The sequence below is a fragment of the Periplaneta americana genome, chromosome 9 (genome assembly GCF_040183065.1).
Source record: "Periplaneta americana isolate PAMFEO1 chromosome 9, P.americana_PAMFEO1_priV1, whole genome shotgun sequence".
Taxonomy (NCBI): Eukaryota; Metazoa; Arthropoda; class Insecta; order Blattodea; family Blattidae; genus Periplaneta; species Periplaneta americana.
In genome coordinates this window covers 122,328,938-122,351,640 of record NC_091125.1, presented here as the reverse complement: position 1 = coordinate 122,351,640, position 22,703 = coordinate 122,328,938, and positions in this window count along the sequence as shown.

Sequence of the window (22,703 nt, the reverse complement as noted above, 5' to 3'; positions counted from 1 at the left end):
AAGTCTGTATTGGATGGTCAAAATCACTACATTTTTAAAATTTGTCGGCCTCTCCCGTCAAAACTCACGGGGATAAAGAGTTCTCCTTTATACTGAAGATAGAGTGAAATGATCTCTATTCAACGCAATTATCGGCATTGTTCTCTCTGTACGTACTGCGGAGATATGTCGGCTAGAATGTCGGCGGAATAGGGGTTCAAACCCCTCTCCTTTTTTTTCTCGAAATTCAGAAAGTGTTCGCGATAGTCATCTAAATGCTATCGTGTAAGAAGTAAGACAAGAGGGAATACAGGGCCGCACCCGGTTCTTCGGTATGGCCATTATTTCCGGAATTAGAGACTCAAATATTTTAGGTACCCACAAATTGGGGCTAGAAAAAATGCAAGGGATTTGCTGGATTTTTGTGGTGATTACTAGGGATGATGCTGGGATACTACAGTTAAAAGGGCGCGCCGCTTCGTTCTCGTTGTGTAGAAAAAAGTCTGTTTTGGAAGGTCAAAATGACCATTTTTTGAAAATTTGTCTGCCTCTCCCGTCCAAACGCACCGCGGTAGAGAGTTGTGCTTTATACCGAAAACAGAGTTCGACGAGCTGTATTAAACGCACTCTTCGGCTTTTTTCTAATTATACCTACTGCGGAGTTATGGCGGCTAGAATGTCGGTTGAATAGGGTTTCAAACGCGTCCACTTTTTTTCTCGAAAATCAGAAAGTGTTCTAGATTGCCAATTTGACGCTATCCTGTAAGAAGTAAGTCAAGAGATGATACAGGGCCACACCCCGTTCTTCGGTATGGCCATTATTTAGGGAATTGGAGACTCAAATACTTTAGGTACCCAAAAATTGGGGCTAGAAAAAAGTGCAACGGATATGCTGGATTTTTGTGGTGATTACTAGGGAAGATGCTGGGATACTACAGTTAAAACGTCGCGCCTCGGAGCCGCTTCGTTTTCCTTGTGTAGAAAAAAGTCTGTTTTGGAAGGTTTAAATGACCATTTTTTGAAAATTTGGCTGCCTCTCCCGTCCAAACGCGCCGCGATAGAGAGTTGTCCTTTATATCGAAAATAGAGTACGACGAGCTGTATTAAACGCACTCTTCGGCTTTTTTAAATCTATACCTACTTCGGAGTTATGGCGGCTAGAATGTCGGCTGAATAGGGGTTCAAACCCCTCCCCTTTTTATTGAAAATCAGAAAGTGTTCTAGATTGCCAATTTGACGCTATCCTGTAAGAAGTAAGTCAAGAGGAATTACAGGGCCACAACCCGTTCCTCGGTATGGCCATTATTTAGGGAATTGGAGACTCAAATAATTTAGGTACCGACAAAATTGGGGAAAGAAAAAAGTGTGACGGATTTGCTGGATTTTTGCGGTGATTACTAGGGAAGATGCTGGGATGCTACAGTTAAAAGTGCCAGCCTCTGAGTCGCTTCGTTCTCTTTGTGTAGAAAAAATTCTGCTTTGGATGGTCAAAATCACAACATTTTAAAAATTTGTCGTCCTCTCCCGTCAAAACGCGCGGGGATAGAGAGTTCTCCTTTATATTGAGGATAGAGTGAAACGATCTCTATTCAACGCAATATTCGGCTTTGTTCTATCTGTACGTACTGCGGAGTTATGGCGGCTAGAATGTCGGCGGTATAGGTGTTCAAACCCCTCCCCTTTTTTTTCTCGAAATTCAGAAAGTGTTCGCGATAATCATCTTAATGCTATCGTGTAAGAAGTAAGTCAAGAGGGAATACAGGGCCGCACCCCCTTCTTCGGTATGGCCATTATTTCCGGAATTAGAGACTCAAATATTTTATGTACCCAAAAATTGGGGCTAGAAAAAAGTGCAACGGATTTGCTGGATTTTTGTGGTGATTACTAGGGAAGATGCTGGGATACTACAGTTAAAACGGCGCGCCTCTGAGCCGCTTCGTTCTCCTTGCGTAGAAAAAAGTCTGTTTTGGAAGGTCAAAATGACCATTTTTTGAAAATTTGTCTACCTCTCCAGTCCAAACGCGCCACGATAGAGAGTTGTCCTTTATACCGAAAATAGAGTTCGACGAGCTGAATTAAAAGCACTCTTCGGCTTTTTTAAATCTATACATACTGCGGAGTTATGGCGGCTAGAATGTCGGCTGAATAGGGGTTCAAAACCAGTCCCCTTTTTTTCTCGAAAATCAGAAAGTGTTCTAGATTGCCAATTTGACGCTATTCTGTAAGAAGTAAGTCAAGAGGTAATACAGGGCCACAACCCGTTCCTCGGTATGGCCATTATGTAGGGAATTGGAGACTCAAATAATTTAGGAACCCACAAATTGGGGATAGAAAACAGTGCGACGGATTTGCTGGATTTTTGCGGTGATTACTAGGGAAGATGCTGGGATGCTACAGTTAAAAGGGCCAGCCTCTGAGTCGCTTCGTTCTCTTTGTGTAGAAAAAATTCTGCTTTGGATGGTCAAAATCACAACATTTTAAAAATATGTCGGCCTCTCCCGTCAAAACGCACGGGGATAAAGAGTTCTCCTTTATACTGAAGATAGAGAGAAATGATCTCTATTCAACGCAATTATCGACATTGTTCTATCTGTACGTACTGCGGAGTTATGGGGGCTAGAATGTCGGCGGAATAGGGGTTCAAACCCCTCCCCTTTTTTTCTCGAAATTCAGAAAGTGTTCGCGATAGTCATCTTAATGCTATCGTGTAAGAAGTAAGTCAAGAGGGAATACAGGGCCGCACCCCATTCTTCGGTATGGCCATTATTTCCGGAATTAGAGACTCAAATATTTTAGGTACCCAAAAATTGGGGCTAGAAAAAAGTGCAACGGATTTGCTGGATTTTTGTGGTGATTACTAGGGAAGATGCTGGGATACTACAGTTAAAACGGCGCGCCTCTGAGCCGCTTCGTTCTCCTTGCGTAGAAAAAAGTCCGTTTTGGAAGGTCAAAATGACCATTTTTTGAAAATTTGTCTGCCTCTCCCGTCCAAACGCGCAACGATAGAGAGTTGTCCTTTATACCGAAAATAGAGTTCGACGAGCTGAATTAAAAGCACTCTTCGGGTTTTTTTAAATCTATACCTACTGCGGAGTTATGGCGGCTAGAATGTCGGCTGAATAGGGGTTCAAACCAGTCCCCTTTTTTTCTCGAAAATCAGAAAGTGTTCTAGATTGCCAATTTGACGCTATCCTGTAAGAAGTAAGTCAAGAGGTAATAGAGGGCCACACCCCGTTCCTCGGTATGGCCATTATTTAGGGAATTGGAGACTCAAATAATTTAGGTACCCAAAAATTGGGGCCAGAAAACAGTGCGACAGATTTGCTGGATTTTTGCGGTGATTACTAGGGAAGATGCTGGGATGCTACAGTTAAAAGGGCCAGCCTCTGAGTCGCTTCGTTCTGTTTGTGTAGAAAAAATTCTGTTTTGGATGGTCAAAATCACAACTTTTTAAAAATTTGTCGGCTTCTTCCAGACTCAAATATTTTAGGTACCCAAAAATTGGGCCTAGAAAAAATTGCAATGGATATGCTGGATTATTGTGGTGATTACTAGGGAAGATGCTGGGATACTACAGTTAAAAGAGCGCGCCGCTTCGTACTCGTTGTGTAGAAAAAGTCTGTTTTGGAAGGTCAAAATGACCATTTTTTGAAAATTTGTCTGCCTCTGCCGTCCAAACGGACCACGGTAGAGAGTTGTGCTTTATACCGAAAATAGAGTTCGACGAGCTGAATTAAAAGCACTCTTCGGATTTTTTTAAATCTATACCTACTGGGGAGTTATGGCGGCTAGAATGTCGGCTGAATAGGGGTTCAAACCAGTCCCCTTTTTTTCTCGAAAATCAGAAAGTGTTCTAGATTGCCAATTTGACGCTATCCTGTAAGAAGTAAGTCAAGAGGTAATAGAGGGCCACACCCCGTTCCTCGGTATGGCCATTATTTAGGGAATTGGAGACTCAAATAATTTAGGTACCCAAAAATTGGGGCTAGAAAACAGTGCGACAGATTTGCTGGATTTTTGCGGTGATTACTAGGGACGATGCTGGGATGCTACAGTTAAAAGGGCCAGCCTCTGAGTCGCTTCGTTCTGTTTGTGTAGAAAAAATTCTGTTTTGGATGGTCAAAATCACAACTTTTTAAAAATTTGTCGGCTTCTCCCGTTAAAACGCACCGGGATAGAGAGTTCTCCTTTATACTGAAGATAGAGTGAAACGATCTCTATTCAACGCAATTATCGGCTTTGTTCTAACTGTACGTACTGCGGAGTTATGGCGGCTAGAATGTCGGCGGAATAGGGGTTCAAACCCCTCCCCTTTTTTTCTCGAAATTCAGAAAGTGTTCGCGATAGTCATCTTAATGCTATCGTGTAAGAAGCAAGTCAAGAGGGAATACAGGGCCGCACCCCGTTCTTCGGTATGGCCATTATTTCCGGAATTAGAGACTCAAATATTTTAGGTACCCAAAAATTGGGGCTAGAAAAAATTGCAATGGATATGATGGATTTTTGTGGTGATTACTAGGGAAGATGCTGGGATACTACAGTTAAAACGGCGCGCCTCGGAGCCGCTTCGTTCTCCTTGTGTAGAATAAAGTCTGTTTTGGAAGGTCAAAATGACCATTTTTTGAAAATTTGTCTGCGTCTCCCGTCCAAACGCGCCGAGATAGAGAGTTGTCCTTAATATCGAAAATAGAGTTCGACGAGCTGTATTAAACGCACTCTTCGGCTTTTTTATATCTATACCTACTGCGGAGTTATGGCGGCTAGAATGTCGGCTGAATAGGGGTTCAACCCCTCCCTTTTTTTCTCGAAAATCAGAAAGTGTTCTAGATTGCCAATTTGACGCTATCCTGTAAGAAGTAAGTCAAGAGGTAATAGAGGGCCACACCCCGTTCCTCGGTATGGCCATTATTTAGGGAATTGGAGACTCAAATAATTTAGGTACCCAAAAATTGGGGCTAGAAAACAGTGCGACAGGTTTGCTGGATTTTTGCGGTGATTACTAGGGAAGATGCTGGGATGCTACAGTTAAAAGGGCGAGCCTCTGAGTCGCTTCGTTCTGTTTGTGTAGAAAAAATTCTGTTTTGGATGGTCAAAATCACAACTTTTTTAAAAATTGTCGGCTTCTCCCGTCAAAACGCACGGGGATAGAGAGTTCTCCTTTATACTGAAGATAGAGTGAAACGATCTCTATTCAACGCAACTATCGGCTTTGTTCTAACTGTACGTACTGCGGAGTTATGGCGGCTAGAATGTCGGCGGAATAGGGGTTCAAACCCCTCCCCTTTTTTTCTCGAAATTCAGAAAGTGTTCGCGATAGTCATCTTAATGCTATCGTGTAAGAAGCAAGTCAAGACGGAATACAGGGCCGCAACCCCATCTTCGGTATGGCCATTATTTCCGGAATTAGAGACTCAAAAATTTTAGGTACCCAAAAATTGGGGCTAGAAAAAAGTTCAACGGATATGCTGGATTTTTGTGGTGATTACTTCGGAAGATGCTGGGATACTACAATTAAAACGGCGCGCCTCGGAGCCGCTTCGTTCTCCTCGTGTAGAAAAAAGTCTGTTTTGGAAGGTCAAAATGACCATTTTTTGAAAATTTGCCTGCGCCTCCCGTCCAAACGCGCCGCGATAGAGTTGTCCTTTATACCGAAAGTAGAGTTCGACGAGCTGAATTAAAAGCACTCTTCGGGTTTTTTAAATCTATACCTCCTGCGGAGTTATGGCGGCTAGAATGTCGGCTGAATAGGGGTTCAAACCAGTCCCCTTTTTTTCTCGAAAATCAGAAATTGTTCTAGATTGCCAATTTGACGCTATCCTGTAAGAAGTATGTCAAGAGGTAATAGAGGGCAACACCCCGTTCCTCGGTATGGCCATTATTTAGGGAATTGGAGACTCAAATAATTTAGGTACCCAAAAATTGGGGCTAGAAAACAGTGCGACAGATTTGCTGGATTTTTGCGGTGATTACTAGGGAAGATGCTGGGATGCTACAGTTAAAAGGGCGAGCCTCTGAGTCGCTTCGTTCTGTTTGTGAAGAAAAAAATTCTGTTTTGGATAGTCAAAATCACAACTTTTTTAAAGTTTGTCGGCTTCTCCCGTCAAAACGCACGGGGATAGAGAGTTCTCCTTTATACTGAAGATAGAGTGAAACGATCTCTATTCAACGCAATTATCGGCTTTGTACTAACTGTACGTACTGCGGGTAGAATGTCGGCGGAATAGGGGTTCAAACCCCGCCCCTTTTTTTCTCGAAATTCAGAAAGTGTTCTAGATTGCCAATTTGACGCTATCCTGTAAGAAGTAAGTCAAGAGGTAATAGAGGGCCGCACCCCTTTCTTCGGTATGGCCATTATTTCCGGAATTAGAGACTCAAATATTTTAGGTACAAAAAATTGGGGCTAGAAAAATGTGCAACGGATTTGCTGGATTTTTGTGGTGATTACTAGGGAAGATGCTGCGATACTACAGTTAAAACGGCGCGCCTCTGAGCCGCTTCGTTCTCCTTGCGTAGAAAAAAGTCCGTTTTGGAAGGTCAAAATGACCATTTTTTGAAAATTTGTCTGCCTCTCCCGTCCAAACGCGCCGCGATAGAGAGTTGTCCTTTATACCGAAAATAGAGTTCGACGAGCTGAATTAAAAGCACTCTTCGGGTTTTTTAAATCTATACCTACTGCGGAGTTATGGCGGCTAGAATGTCGGCTGAATAGGGGTTCAAACCAGTCCCCTTTTTTTCAGGAAAATCAGAAAGTGTTCTAGATTGCCAATTTGACGCTATCCTGTAAGACGTAAGTCAAGAGGTAATAGAGGGCCACACCCCGTTCCTCGGTATGGCCATTATTTAGGGAATTGGAGACTCAAATACTTTAGGTACCCAAAAATTGGGGCTAGAAAACAGTGCGACGGATTTGCTGGATTTCTGCGGTGATTACTAGGGAAGATGCTGGGATGCTACAGTTAAAAGGGCGAGCCTCTGAGTCGCTTCGTTTTCTGTGTGTAGAAAAAATTCTGTTTTGGATGGTCAAAATCACAACTTTTTAAAAATTTGTCGGCCTCTCCCGTCAAAACGCACGGGGATAAAGAGTTCTCCTTTATACTGAAGATAGAGTGAAATGATCTCTATTCAACGCAATTATCGGCATTGTTCTATCTGTACGTACTGCGGAGTTATGGCGGCTAGAATGTCGGCGGAATAGGGGTTCAAACCCCTCCCCTTTTTTTCTCGAAATTCAGAAAGTGTTCGCGATAGTCATCTTAATGCTATCGTGGAAGAAGTAAGTCAAGAGGGAATACAGGGCCGCACCCCGTTCTTCGGTATGGCCATTATTTCCGGAATTAGAGACTCAAATATTTTAGGTACCCAAAAATTGGGACTAGAAAAAAGCGCAACGGATTTGCTCGATTTTTGTGGTGATTACTAGGGAAGATGCTGGGATACTACAGTTAAAACGGCGCGCCTCTGAGCCGCTTCGTTCTCCTTGCGTAGAAAAAAGTCAGTTTTGGAAGGTCAAAATGACCATTTTTTGAAAATTTGTCTGCCTCTCCCGTCCAAACGCGCCGCGATAGAGAGTTGTCCTTTATACCGAAAATAGAGTTCGACGAGCTGAATTAAAAGCACTCTTCGGGTTTTTTAAATCTATACCTACTGCGGAGTTATGGCGGCTAGAATGTCGGCTGAATAGGGGTTCAAACCAGTCCCCTTTTTTTCTCGAAAATCAGAAAGTGTTCTAGATTGCCAATTTGACGCTATCCTGTAAGAAGTCAAGAGGTAATAGAGGGCCACACCCCGTTCCTCGGTATGGCCATTATTTAGGGAATTGGAGATTCTAATAATTTAGGTACCCAAAAATTGGGGCTAGAAAACAGTGCGACAGATTTGCTGGATTTTTGCGGTGATTACTAGGGAAGATGCTGGGATGCTACAGTTAAGAGGGCGAGCCTCTGAGTCGCTTCGTTCTGTTTGTGTAGAAAAAATTCTGTTTTGGATGGTCAAAATCACAACTTTTTTAAAGTTGGTCGGCTTCTCCCGTCAAAACGCACGGGGATAGAGAGTTCTCCTTTATACTGAAGATAGAGTGAAACGATCTCTATTCACCGCAATTATCGGCTTTATTCTAACTGTACGTACTGCGGCTAGAATGTCGGCGGAATAGGGGTTCAAACCCCTCCCCTTTTTTTCTCGAAATTCAGAAAGTGTTCGCGATAGTCATCTTAATGCTATCGTGTAAGAAGCAAGTCAAGAGGGAATACAGGGCCGCAACCCGTTCTTCGGTATGGCCATTATTTCCGGAATTAGAGACTCAAATATATTAGGTACCCAAAAATTGGTGCTAGAAAAAAGTGCAACGGATATGCTGGATTTTTGTGGTGATTACTAGGGAAGATTCTGGGATTCTACAGTTAAAACGTCGCGCCTCGGAGCCGCTTCGTTTTCCTTGTGTAGAAAAAAGTCTGTTTTGGAAGGTCAAAATGACCATATTTTTAAAATTTGTCTGCCTCTCCCGTCCAAACGCGCCGCGACAGAGAGTTCTCCTTTATATCGAAAATAGAGTTCGACGAGCTGTATTAAACGCACTCTTCGGCTTTTTTATATCTATACCTACTGCGGAGTTATGGCGGCTAGAATGTCGGCTGAATAGGGGTTCAAACCCCTCCCTTTTTTTCTCGAAAATCAGAAAGTGTTCTAGATTGCCAATTTGACGCTATCCTGTAAGAAGTAAGTCAAGAGGTATTACAGGGCCACAACCCGTTCTTCGGTATGGCCATTATTTAGGGAATTGGAGACTCAAATAATTTAGGTACCCATAAATTGGGGATAGAAAAAAGTGCGTCGGATTTGCTGGATTTTTGCGGTAATTACTAGGGAAGATGCTGGGATGCTACAGTTAAAAGGGCCAGCCTCTGAGTCGCTTCGTTCTCTTTGTGTAGAAAAAATTCTGCTTTGGATGGTCAAAATCACAACATTTTAAAAATTTGTCGGCCTCTCCCGTCAAAACGCGCGGGGATAGAGAGTTCTCATTTATATTGAGGATAGAGTGAAACGATCTCTATTCAACGCAATTTTCGGCTTTGTTCTATCTGTACGTACTGCGGAGTTATGGCGGCTAGAATGTCGGCGGAATAGGGGTTCAAACCCCTCCCCTTTTTTTTCTCGAAATTCAGAAAGTGTTCGCGATAGTCATCTTAATGCTATCGTGTAAGAAGTAAGTCAAGAGGGAATACAGGGCCGCACCCCGTTCTTCGGTATGGCCATTATTTCCGGAATTAGAGACTCAAATATTTTAGGTACCCAAAAATTGGGGCTAGAAAAAAGTGCAACGGATTTGCTGGATTTTTGTGGTGATTACTAGGGAAGATGCTGGGATACTACAGTTAAAACGGCGCGCCTCTGAGCCGCTTCGTTCTCCTTGCGTAGAAAAAAGTCCGTTTTGGAAGGTCAAAATGACCATTTTTTGAAAATTTGTCTGCCTCTCCCGTCCAAACGCGCCGCGATAGAGAGTTGTCCTTTATACCGAAAATAGAGTTCGACGAGCTGAATTAAAAGCACTCTTCGGGTTTTTTAAATCTATACCTACTGCGGAGTTATGGCGGCTAGAATGTCGGGTGAATAGGGGTTCAAACCAGTCCCCTTTTTTTCAGGAAAATCAGAAAGTGTTCTAGATTGCCGATTTGACGCTATCCTGTAAGAAGTAAGTCAAGAGGTAATAGAGGGCCACACCCCGTTCCTCGGTATGGCCATTATTTAGGGAATTGGAGACTCAAATAATTTAGGTACCCAAAAATTGGGGATAGAAAACAGTGCGACAGATTTGCTGGATTTTTGCGGTGATTACTAGGGAAGATGCTGGGATGCTACAATTAAAAGGGCGAGCCTCTGAGTCGCTTCGTTCTGTTTGTGAAGAAAAAATTCTGTTTTGGATGGTCAAAATCACAACTTTTTTAAAGTTTGTCGGCTTCTCCCGTCAAAACGCACGGGGATAGAGAGTTCTCCTTTATACTGAAGATAGAGTGAAACGATCTCTATTCAACGCAATTATCGGCTTTATTCTAACTGTACGTACTGCGGCTAGAATGTCGGCGGAATAGGGGTTCAAACCCCTCCCCCTTTTTTTTTCTCGAAATTCAGAAAGTGTTCGCGATAGTCATCTTAATGCTATCGCGTAAGAAGCAAGTCAAGAGGGAATACAGGGCCGCACCCCGTTCTCCGGTATGGCCATTATTTCCGGAATTAGAGACTCAAATATTTTAGGTACCCAAAAATAGGGGCTAGAAAAAAGTGCAACGGATATGCTGGATTTTTGTGGTGATTACTAGGGAAGATGCTGGGATACTACAGTTAAAACGTCGCGCCTCGGAGCCACTTCGTTTTCCTTGTGTAGAAATAAGTCTGTTTTGGAAGGTCGAAATGACCATATTTTGAAAATTTGTGTGCCTCTCCCGTCCAAACGCGCCGCGACAGAGAGTTGTCCTTTATATCGAAAATAGAGTTCGACGAGCTGTATTAAACGCACTCTTCGGCTTTTTTATATCTATACCTACTGCGGAGTTATGGCGGCTAGAATGTCGGCTGAATAGGGGTACAAACCAGTCCCCTTTTTTTCTCAAAAATCAGAAAGTGTTCTAGATTGCCAATTTGACGCTATCCTGTAAGAAGTAAGTCAAGAGGTAATAGAGGGCCACACCCCGTTCCTCGGTATGGCCATTATTTAGGGAATTGGAGACTCAAATAATTTAGGTACCCAAAAATTGGGGCTAGAAAACAGTGCGACAGATTTGCTGGATTTTTGCGGTGATTACTAGGGAAGATGCTGGGATGCTACAGTTAAAAGGGCGAGCCTCTGAGTCGCTTCGTTCTGTTTGTGTAGAAATAATTCTGTTTTGGATGGTCAAAATCACAACTTTTTTAAAATTTGTCGTCTTCTCCCGTCAAAACGCACGGGGATAGAGAGTTCTCGTTTATACTGAAGATAGAGTGAAACGATCTCTATTCAACGCAATTATCGGCTTTGTTCTAACTGTACGTACTGCGGCTAGAATTTCGGCGGAATAGGGGTTCAAACCCCTCCCCTTTTTTCCTCGAAATTCAGAAAGTGTTCGCGATAGTCATCTTAATGCTATCGTGTAAGAAGCAAGTCAAGAGGGAATACAGGGCCGGACCCCGTTCTCCGGTATGGCCATTATTTCCGGAATTAGAGACTCAAATATTTTAGGTACCCATAAATTGGGGCTAGAAAAAAGTGCAACGAATTTGCTGGATTTTTGTGGTGATTACTGGGGAAGATGCTGCGATACTACAGTTAAAACGGCGAGCCTCTCAGTCGCTTCGTTCTCTTTGTGTAGAAAAAAGTCTGTGTTAGATGGTCAAAACTGACTATTTTTGGAAAATTTCGCGGCCTCTCCCGTCCAAACGCGCCGCGATAGAGAGTTGTCCTTTATACGGAGAATAGAGTTCGACGAGCTGTATTAAACGCACCCTTCGGCTTTTTTCTAATTATACCTACTGCGGAGTTATGGCGGCTAGAATGTCGGCTGAATAGGGGTTCAAACCCGTCCCATTTTTTCTCGAAAATCAGAAAGTGTTCTAGATTGCCAATTTGACGCTATCCTGTAAGAAGTCACGAGGTAATACAGGGCAACACCCCGTTCTTCGGTATGGCCATTATTTAGGGAATTGGAGATTCAAATACTTTAGGTACCCAAAAATTGGGGCTAGAAAACAGTGCGACGGATTTGCTGGATTTTTGCGGTGATTACTAGGGAAGATGCTGGAATGCTACAGTTAAAAGGGCGAGCCTCTGAGTCGCTTCGTTTTCTGTGTGTAGAAAAAATTCTGTTTTGGATGGTCAAAATCACAACATTTTAAAAATTTGTCGGCCTCTCCCGTCAAAACGCGCGGGGATAGAGAGTTCTCATTTATATTGAGGATAGAGTGAAACGATCTCTATTCAACGCAATTTTCGGCTTTGTTCTATCTGTACGTACTGCGGAGTTATGGCGGCTAGAATGTCGGCGGAATAGGGGTTCAAACCCCTCCCCTTTTTTTTCTCGAAATTCAGAAAGTGTTCGCGATAGTCATCTTAATGCTATCGTGTAAGAAGTAAGTCAAGAGGGAATACAGGGCCGCACCCCGTTCTTCGGTATGGCCATTATTTCCGGAATTAGAGACTCAAATATTTTAGGTACCCAAAAATTGGGGCTAGAAAAAAGTGCAACGGATTTGCTGGATTTTTGTGGTGATTACTAGGGAAGATGCTGGGATACTACAGTTAAAACGGCGCGCCTCTGAGCCGCTTCGTTCTCCTTGCGTAGAAAAAAGTCTGCTTTGGAAGGTCAAAATGACCATTTTTTGAAAATTTGTCTGCGTCTCCCGTCCAAACGCGCCGAGATAGAGAGTTGTCCTTAATATCGAAAATAGAGTTCGACGAGCTGTATTAAACGCACTCTTCGGCTTTTTTATATCTATACCTACTGCGGAGTTATGGCGGCTAGAATGTCGGCTGAATAGGGGTTCAACCCCTCCCTTTTTTTCTCGAAAATCAGAAAGTGTTCTAGATTGCCAATTTGACGCTATCCTGTAAGAAGTAAGTCAAGAGGTAATAGAGGGCCACACCCCGTTCCTCGGTATGGCCATTATTTAGGGAATTGGAGACTCAAATAATTTAGGTACCCAAAAATTGGGGCTAGAAAACAGTGCGACAGGTTTGCTGGATTTTTGCGGTGATTACTAGGGAAGATGCTGGGATGCTACAGTTAAAAGGGCGAGCCTCTGAGTCGCTTCGTACTCTTTGTGTAGAAAAAAGTCTGTATTGGATGGTCAAAATCACTACATTTTTTAAATTTGTCGGCCTCTCCCGTCAAAACTCACGGGGATAAAGAGTTCTCCTTTATACTGAAGATAGAGTGAAATGATCTCTATTCAACGCAATTATCGGCATTGTTCTCTCTGTACGTACTGCGGAGATATGTCGGCTAGAATGTCGGCGGAATAGGGGTTCAAACCCCTCCCCTTTTTTTTCTCGAAATTCAGAAAGTGTTCGCGATAGTCATCTAAATGCTATCGTGTAAGAAGTAAGACAAGAGGGAATACAGGGCCGCACCAGGTTCTTCGGTATGGCCATTATTTCCGGAATTAGAGACTCAAATATTTTAGGTACCCACAAATTGGGGCTAGAAAAAATGCAAGGGATTTGCTGGATTTTTGTGGTGATTACTAGGGAAGATGCTGGGATACTACAGTTAAAAGGGCGCGCCGCTTCGTTCTCGTTGTGTAGAAAAAAGTCTGTTTTGGAAGGTCAAAATGACCATTTTTTGAAAATTTGTCTGCCTCTCCCGTCCAAACGCACCGCGGTAGAGAGTTGTGCTTTATACCGAAAACAGAGTTCGACGAGCTGTATTAAACGCACTCTTCGGCTTTTTTCTAATTATACCTACTGCGGAGTTATGGCGGCTAGAATGTCGGTTGAATAGGGTTAGAAACGCGTCCCCTTTTTTTCTCGAAAATCAGAAAGTGTTCTAGATTGCCAATTTGACGCTATCCTGTAAGAAGTAAGTCAAGAGATGATACAGGGCCACACCCCGTTCTTCGGTATGGCCATTATTTAGGGAATTGGAGACTCAAATAATTTAGGTACCGACAAATTGGGGAAAGAAAAAAGTGCGACGGATTTGCTGGATTTTTGCGGTGATTACTAGGGAAGATGCTGGGATGCTACAGTTAAAAGTGCCAGCCTCTGAGTCGCTTCGTTCTCTTTGTGTAGAAAAAATTCTGCTTTGGATGGTCAAAATCACAACATTTTAAAAATATGTCGGCCTCTCCCGTCAAAACGCACGGGGATAAAGAGTTCTCCTTTATACTGAAGATAGAGAGAAATGATCTCTATTCAACGCAATTATCGGCATTGTTCTATCTGTACGTACTGCGGAGTTATGGCGGCTAGAATGTCGGCGGAATAGGGGTTCAAACCCCTCCCCTTTTTTTCTCGAAATTCAGAAAGTGTTCGCGATAGTCATCTTAATGCTATCGTGTAAGAAGTAAGTCAAGAGGGAATACAGGGCCGCACCCCGTTCTTCGGTATGGCCATTATTTCCGGAATTAGAGACTCAAATATTTTAGGTACCCAAAAATTGGGGCTAGAAAAAAGTGCAACGGATTTGCTGGATTTTTGTGGTGATTACTAGGGAAGATGCTGGGATACTACAGTTAAAACGGCGCGCCTCTGAGCCGCTTCGTTCTCCTTGCGTAGAAAAAAGTCCGTTTTGGAAGGTCAAAATGACCATTTTTTGAAAATTTGTCTGCCTCTCCCGTCCAAACGCGCCGCGATAGAGAGTTGTCCTTTATACCGAAAATAGAGTTCGACGAGCTGAATTAAAAGCACTCTTCGGGTTTTTTTAAATCTATACCTACTGCGGAGTTATGGCGGCTATAATGTCGGCTGAATAGGGGTTCAAACCAGTCCCCTTTTTTTCTCGAAAATCAGAAAGTGTTCTAGATTGCCAATTTGACGCTATCCTGTAAGAAGTAAGTCAAGAGGTAATAGAGGGCCACACCCCGTTCCTCGGTATGGCCATTATTTAGGGAATTGGAGACTCAAATAATTTAGGTACCCAAAAATTGGGGCCAGAAAACAGTGCGACAGATTTGCTGGATTTTTGCGGTGATTACTAGGGAAGATGCTGGGATGCTACAGTTAAAAGGGCCAGCCTCTGAGTCGCTTCGTTCTGTTTGTGTAGAAAAAATTCTGTTTTGGATGGTCAAAATCACAACTTTTTAAAAATTTGTCGGCTTCTTCCAGACTCAAATATTTTAGGTACCCAAAAATTGGGCCTAGAAAAAATTGCAATGGATATGCTGGATTATTGTGGTGATTACTAGGGAAGATGCTGGGATACTACAGTTAAAAGAGCGCGCCGCTTCGTACTCGTTGTGTAGAAAAAGTCTGTTTTGGAAGGTCAAAATGACCATTTTTTGAAAATTTGTCTGCCTCTGCCGTCCAAACGGACCACGGTAGAGAGTTGTGCTTTATACCGAAAATAGAGTTCGACGAGCTGAATTAAAAGCACTCTTCGGATTTTTTTAAATCTATACCTACTGGGGAGTTATGGCGGCTAGAATGTCGGCTGAATAGGGGTTCAAACCAGTCCCCTTTTTTTCTCGAAAATCAGAAAGTGTTCTAGATTGCCAATTTGACGCTATCCTGTAAGAAGTAAGTCAAGAGGTAATAGAGGGCCACACCCCGTTCCTCGGTATGGCCATTATTTAGGGAATTGGAGACTCAAATAATTTAGGTACCCAAAAATTGGGGCTAGAAAACAGTGCGACAGATTTGCTGGATTTTTGCGGTGATTACTAGGGACGATGCTGGGATGCTACAGTTAAAAGGGCCAGCCTCTGAGTCGCTTCGTTCTGTTTGTGTAGAAGAAATTCTGTTTTGGATGGTCAAAATCACAACTTTTTAAAAATTTGTCGGCTTCTTCCAGACTCAAATATTTTAGGTACCCAAAAATTGGGGCTAGAAAAAATTGCAATGGATATGCTGGATTTTTGTGGTGATTACTAGGGAAGATGCTGGGATACTACAGTTAAAACGGCGCGCCTCGGAGCCGCTTCGTTCTCCTTGTGTAGAATAAAGTCTGTTTTGGAAGGTCAAAATGACCATTTTTTGAAAATTTTTCTGCGTCTCCCGTCCAAACGCGCCGAGATAGAGAGTTGTCCTTAATATCGAAAATAGAGTTCGACGAGCTGTATTAAACGCACTCTTCGGCTTTTTTATATCTATACCTACTGCGGAGTTATGGCGGCTAGAATGTCGGCTGAATAGGGGTTCAACTCCTCCCTTTTTTTCTCGAAAATCAGAAAGTGTTCTAGATTGCCAATTTGTCGCTATCCTGTAAGATGTAAGTCAAGAGATAAAACAGGGCCACAACCCGATCCTCGGTATGGCCATTATTTAGGGAATTGGAGACTCAAATAGTTTAGGTACCCACAATTTGGGGATAGAAAAAAGTGCGTCGGATTTGCTGGATTTTTGTGGTGATTACTAGGGAAGAAGCTGGGATACTACAGTTAAAACGGCGCGCCTCTGAGCAGCTTCGTTCTCCTTGCGTAGAAAAAAGTCCGTTTTGGAAGGTCAAAATGACCATTTTTTGAATATTTGTCTACCTCTCCCGTCCAAACGCGCCGCTATAGAGAGTTGTCTTTATACCGAAAATAGAGTTCGACGAGCTGAATTAAAAGCACTCTTCGTCTTTTTTAAATCTATACATACTGCGGAGTTATGGCGGCTAGAATGTCGGCGGAATAGGGGTTCAAACCCCTCCCCTTTTTTTCTCGAAATTCAGAAAGTGTTCGCGATAGTCATCTTAATGCTATCGTGTAAGAAGCAAGTCAAGACGGAATACAGGGCCGCAACCCGTTCTTCGGTATGGCCATTATTTCCGGAATTAGAGACTCAAAAATTTTAGGTACCCAAAAATTGGGGCTAGAAAAAAGTTCAACGGATATGCTGGATTTTTGTGGTGATTACTACGGAAGATGCTGGGATACTACAATTAAAACGGCGCGCCTCGGAGCCGCTTCGTTCTCCTCGTGTAGAAAAAAGTCTGTTTTGGAAGGTCAAAATGACCATATTTTGAAAATTTGCCTGCGCCTCCCGTCCAAACGCGCCGCGATAGAGTTGTCCTTTATACCGAAAGTAGAGTTCGACGAGCTGAATTAAAAGCACTCTTCGGGTTTTTTAAATCTATACCTCCTGCGGAGTTATGGCGGCTAGAATGTCGGCTGAATAGGGGTTCAAACCAGTCCCCTTTTTTTCTCGAAAATCAGAAAGTGTTCTAGATTGCCAATTTGACGCTATCCTGTAAGAAGTATGTCAAGAGGTAATAGAGGGCCACACCCCGTTCCTCGGTATGGCCATTATTTAGGGAATTGGAGACTCAAATAATTTAGGTACCCAAAAATTGGGGCTAGAAAACAGTGCGACAGATTTGCTGGATTTTTGCGGTGATTACTAGGGAAGATGCTGGGATGCTACAGTTAAAAGGGCGAGCCTCTGAGTCGCTTCGTTCTGTTTGTGAAGAAAAAAATTCTGTTTTGGATGGTCAAAATCACAACTTTTTTAAAGTTTGTCGGCTTCTCCCGTCAAAACGCACGGGGATAGAGAGTTCTCCTTTATACTGAAGATAGAGTGAAACGATCTCTATTCAACGCAATTATCGGCTTTGTACTAACTGTACGTACTGCGGGTAGAATGTCGGCGGAATAGGGGTTCAAACCCCGCCCCTTTTTTTCTCGAAATTCAGAAAGTGTTCGCGATAGACATCTTAATGCTATCGTGTAAGAAGCAAGTCAAGAGGGAATACAGGGCCGCACCCCGTTCTTCGGTATGGCCATTATTTCCGGAATTAGAGACTCAAATATTTTAGGTACCCAAAAATTGGGGCTAGAAAAAAGTGCAACGGATAACCTGGATTTTTGTGGTGATTACTAGGGAAGATGCTGGGATACTACAGTTAAAACGTCGCGCCTCGGAGCCGCTTCGTTTTCCTTGTGTAGAGAAAAGTCTGTTTTGGAAGGTCAAAATGACCATTTTTTGAAAATTTCTCTACCTCTCCCGTCCAAACGCGCCGCGATAGAGAGTTGTCCTTTATACCGAAAATAGAGTTCGACGAGCTGAATTAAAAGCACTCTTCGGCTTTTTTAAATCTATACATACTGCGGAGTTATGGCGGCTAGAATGTCGGCTGAATAGGGGTTCAAAACCAGTCCCCTTTTTTTCTCGAAAATCAGAAAGTGTTCTAGATTGCCAATTTGACGCTATCCTGTAAGAAGTAAGTCAAGAGGTAATAGAGGGCCGCACCCCTTTCTTCGGTATGGCCATTATTTCCGGAATTAGAGACTCAAATATTTTAGGTAAAAAAAATTGGGGCTAGAAAAATGTGCAACGGATTTGCTGGATTTTTGTGGTGATTACTAGGGAAGATGCTGCGATACTACAGTTAAAACGGCGCGCCTCTGAGCCGCTTCGTTCTCCTTGCGTAGAAAAAAGTCCGTTTTGGAAGGTCAAAATGACCATTTTTTGAAAATTTGTCTGCCTCTCCCGTCCAAACGCGCCGCGATAGAGAGTTGTCCTTTATACCGAAAATAGAGTTCGACGAGCTGAATTAAAAGCACTCTTCGGGTTTTTTAAATCTATACCTACTGCGGAGTTATGGCGGCTAGAATGTCGGCTGAATAGGGGTTCAAACCAGTCCCCTTTTTTTCTCGAAAATCAGAAAGTGTTCTAGATTGCCAATTTGACGCTATCCTGTAAGAAGTAAGTCAAGAGGTAATAGAGGGCCACACCCCGTTCCTCGGTATGGCCATTATTTAGGGAATTGGAGACTCAAATAATTTAGGTACCCAAAAATTGGGGCTAGAAAACAGTGCGTCAGATTTGCTGGATTTTTGCGGTGATTACTAGGGAAGATGCTGGGATGCTACAGTTAAAAGGGCCAGCCTCTGAGTCGCTTTGTTCTGTTTGTGTAGAAAAAATTCTGTTTTGGATGGTCAAAATCACAACTTTTTAAAAATTTGTCGGCTTCTCCCGTCAAAACGCACGGGGATAGAGAGTTCTCCTTTATACTGAAGATAGAGTGAAACGATCTCTATTCAACGCAATTATCGGCTTTGTTCTAACTGTATGTACTGCGGAGTTATGGCGGCTTGAATGTCGGCGGAATAGGGGTTCAAACCCCTCCCCTTTTTTTCTCGAAATTCAGAAAGTGTTCGCGATAGTCATCTTAATGCTATCGTGTAAGAAGCAAGTCAAGAGGGAATAGAGGGCCGCACCCCGTTCTTCGGTATGGCCATTATTTCCGGAATTAGAGACTCAAATATTTTAGGTACCCAAAAATTGGGGCTAGAAAAAATTGCAACGGATATGCTGGATTTTTGTGGTGATTACTAGGGAAGATGCTGGGATACTACAGTTAAAACGGCGCGCCTCTGAGCTGCTTCGTTCTCCTTGTGTAGAAAAAAGTCTGTTTTGGAAGGTCAAAATGACCATTTTTTGAAAATTTGTCTGCGTCTCCCGTCCAAACGCGCCGCGATAGAGAGTTGTCCTTAATATCGAAAATAGAGTTCGACGAGCTGTATTAAACGCACTCTTCGGCTTTTTTATATCTATACCTACTGCGGAGTTATGGCGGCTAGAATGTCGGCTGAATAGGGGTTCAAACCCTTCCCTTTTTTTCTCGAAAATCAGAAAGTTTTCTAGATTGCCAATTTGATGCTATCCTGTAAGAAGTAAGTCAAGTGGTATTACAGGGCCACAACCCGTTCCTCGGTATGGCCATTATTTAGGGAATTGGAGAGTCAAATAATTTAGGTACCCACAAATTGGGGATAGAAAAAAGTGCGACGGATTTGCTGGATTTTTGCGGTGATTACTAGGGAAGATGCTGGGATGCTACAGTTAAAAGGGCCAGCCTCTGAGTCGCTTCTTTCTCTTTGTGTAGAACAAATTCTGCTTTGGATGGTCAAAATCACAACATTTTAAAAATTTGTCGGCCTCTCCCGTCAAAACGCGCGTGGATAGAGAGTTATCCTTTATATTGAGGATAGAGTGAAAAGATCTCTATTCAACGCAATTTTCGGCTTTGTTCTATCTGTACGTACTGCGGAGTTATGGCGGCTAGAATGTCGGCGGAATATGGGTTCAAACCCCTCCCTTTTTTTTCTCGAAATTCACAAAGTGTTCGCGATAGTCATCTGAATGCTATCGTGTAAGAAGTAAGTCAAGAGGGAATACAGGGCCGCACCCCGTTCTTCGGTATGGCCATTATTTCCGGAATTAGAGACTCAAATATTTTAGGTACCCAAAAATTGGGGCTAGAAAAAAATGCAAAGGATTTGCTGGATTTTTGTGGTGATTACTGGGGAAGTTGCTGGGATACTACAGTTAAAAGGGCGCGCCGCTTCGTTCTCGTTGTGTAGAAAAAAGTCTGTTTTGGAAGGTCAAAATGACCATTTTTTGAAAATTTGTCTGCCTCTGCCGTCCAAACGCACCGCGGTAGAGATTTGTGCTTTATACCGAAAATAGAGTTCGACGAGCTGTATTAAACGCACTCTTCGGCTTTTTTCCAATTATACCTACTGCGGAGTTATGGCGGCTAGAATGTCGGCTGAATAGGGTTTCAAACGCGTCCCCTTTTTTTCTCGAAAATCAGAAAGTGTTCTAGATTGCCAATTTGACGCTATCCTGTAAGAAGTAAGTCAAGAGGTGATACAGGGCCACACCCCGTTCTTCGGTATGGCCATTATTTAGGGAATTGGAGACTCAAATACTTTAGGTACCCAAAAATTGGGGCTAGAAAACAGTGCGACGGATTTGCTGGATTTCTGCGGTGATTACTAGGGAAGATGCTGGGATGCTACAGTTAAAAGGGCGAGCCTCTGAGTCGCTTCGTTTTCTGTGTGTAGAAAAAATTCTGTTTTGGATGGTCAAAATCACAACTTTTTAAAAATTTGTCGGCCTCTCCCGTCAAAACGCACGGGGATAAAGAGTTCTCCTTTATACTGAAGATAGAGTGAAATGATCTCTATTCAACGCAATTATCGGCATTGTTCTATCTGTACGTACTGCGGAGTTATGGCGGCTAGAATGTCGGCGGAATAGGGGTTCAAACCAGTCCCCTTTTTTTCTCGAAATTCAGAAAGTGTTCTAGATTGCCAATTTGACGCTATCCTGTAAGAAGTAAGTCAAGAGGTAATAGAGGGCCACACCCCGTTCCTCGGTATGGCCATTATTTAGGGAATTGGAGACTCAAATAATTTAGGTACCCAAAAATTGGGGCTAGAAAACAGTGCGACAGATTTGCTGGATTTTTGCGGTGATTACTAGGGAAGATGCTGGGATGCTACAGTTAAGAGGGCGAGCCTCTGAGTCGCTTCGTTCTGTGTGTGTAGAAAAAATTCTGTTTTGGATGGTCAAAATCACAACTTTTTTAAAGTTTGTCGGCTTCTCCCGTCAAAACGCACGGGGATAGAGAGTTCTCCTTTATACTGAAGATAGAGTGAAACGATCTCTATTCACCGCAATTATCGGCTTTATTCTAACTGTACGTACTGCGGCTAGAATGTCGGCGGAATAGGGGTTCAAACCCCTCCCCTTTTTTTCTCGAAATTCAGAAAGTGTTCGCGATAGTCATCTTAATGCTATCGTGTAAGAAGCAAGTCAAGAGGGAATACAGGGCCGCAACCCGTTCTTCGGTATGGCCATTATTTCCGGAATTAGAGACTCAAATATATTAGGTACCCAAAAATTGGTGCTAGAAAAAAGTGCAACGGATATGCTGGATTTTTGTGGTGATTACTAGGGAAGATTCTGGGATTCTACAGTTAAAACGTCGCGCCTCGGAGCCGCTTCGTTTTCCTTGTGTAGAAAAAAGTCTGTTTTGGAAGGTCAAAATGACCATATTTTGAAAATTTGTCTGTCTCCCCCGTCCAAACGCGCTGCGATAAAGAGTTGTCCTTTATATCGAAAATAGAGTTCGACGAGCTGTATTAAACGAACTCTTCGGCTTTTTTATATCTATACCTACTGCGTAGTTATGGCAGCTAGAATGTCGGCTGAATAGGGGTTCAAACCCCTCCCTTTTTTTCTCGAAAATCAGACAGTGTTGTAGATTTCCAATTTGACGTTATCCTGTAAGAAGTAAGTCAAGAGGTAATACAGGGCCACAACCCGTTCCTCGGTATGGCCATTATTTAGGGAATTGGAGACTCAAATAATTTAGGTAACCACAAATTGGGGATAGAAAAAGTGCGACGGATTTGCTGGATTTTTGCGGTGATTACTAGGGAAGATGCTGGGATGCTACAGTTAAAAGGGCGAGCCTCTGAGCCGCTTCGTTCTGTTTGTGTAGAAAAAATTCTGTTTTGGATGGTCAAAATCACAACTTTTTTAAAATTTGTCGGCTTCTCCCGTCAAAACGCACGGGGATAGAGTGTTCTCCTTTATACTGAAGATAGAGTGAAACGATCTCTATTCAACGCAACTATCGGCTTTGTTCTAACTGTACGTACTGCGGAGTTATGGCGGCTAGAATGTCGGCGGAATAGGGGTTCAAACCCCTCCCCTTTTTTTCTCGAAATTCAGAAAGTGTTCGCGATAGTCATATTAATGCTATCGTGTAAGAAGCAAGACAAGAGGGAATACAGGGCCGCACCCCGTTCTTCGGTATGGCCATTATTTCCGGAATTAGAGACTCAAATATTTTAGGTACCCAAAAATTGGGGCTAGAAAAAAGTGCAACGGATTTGCTGGATTTTTGTGGTGATTACTAGGGAAGATGCTGGGATACTACAGTTAAAACGGCGCGCCTCTGAGTCGCTTCGTTCGCCTTGCGTAGAAAAAAGTCCGTTTTGGAAGGTCAAAATGACCATTTTTTGAAAATTTGTCTGCCTCTCCCGTCCAAACGCGCCGCGATAGAGAGTTGTCCTTTATACCGAAAATAGAGTTCGACGAGCTGAATTAAAAGCACTCTTCGGGTTTTTTAAATCTATACCTACTGCGGAGTTATGGCGGCTAGAATGTCGGCTGAATAGGGGTTCAAACCAGTCCCCTTTTTTTCAGGAACATCAGAAAGTGTTCTAGATTGCCGATTTGACGCTATCCTGTAAGAAGTAAGTCAAGAGGTAATAGAGGGCCACACCCCGTTCCTCGGTATGGCCATTATTTAGGGAAT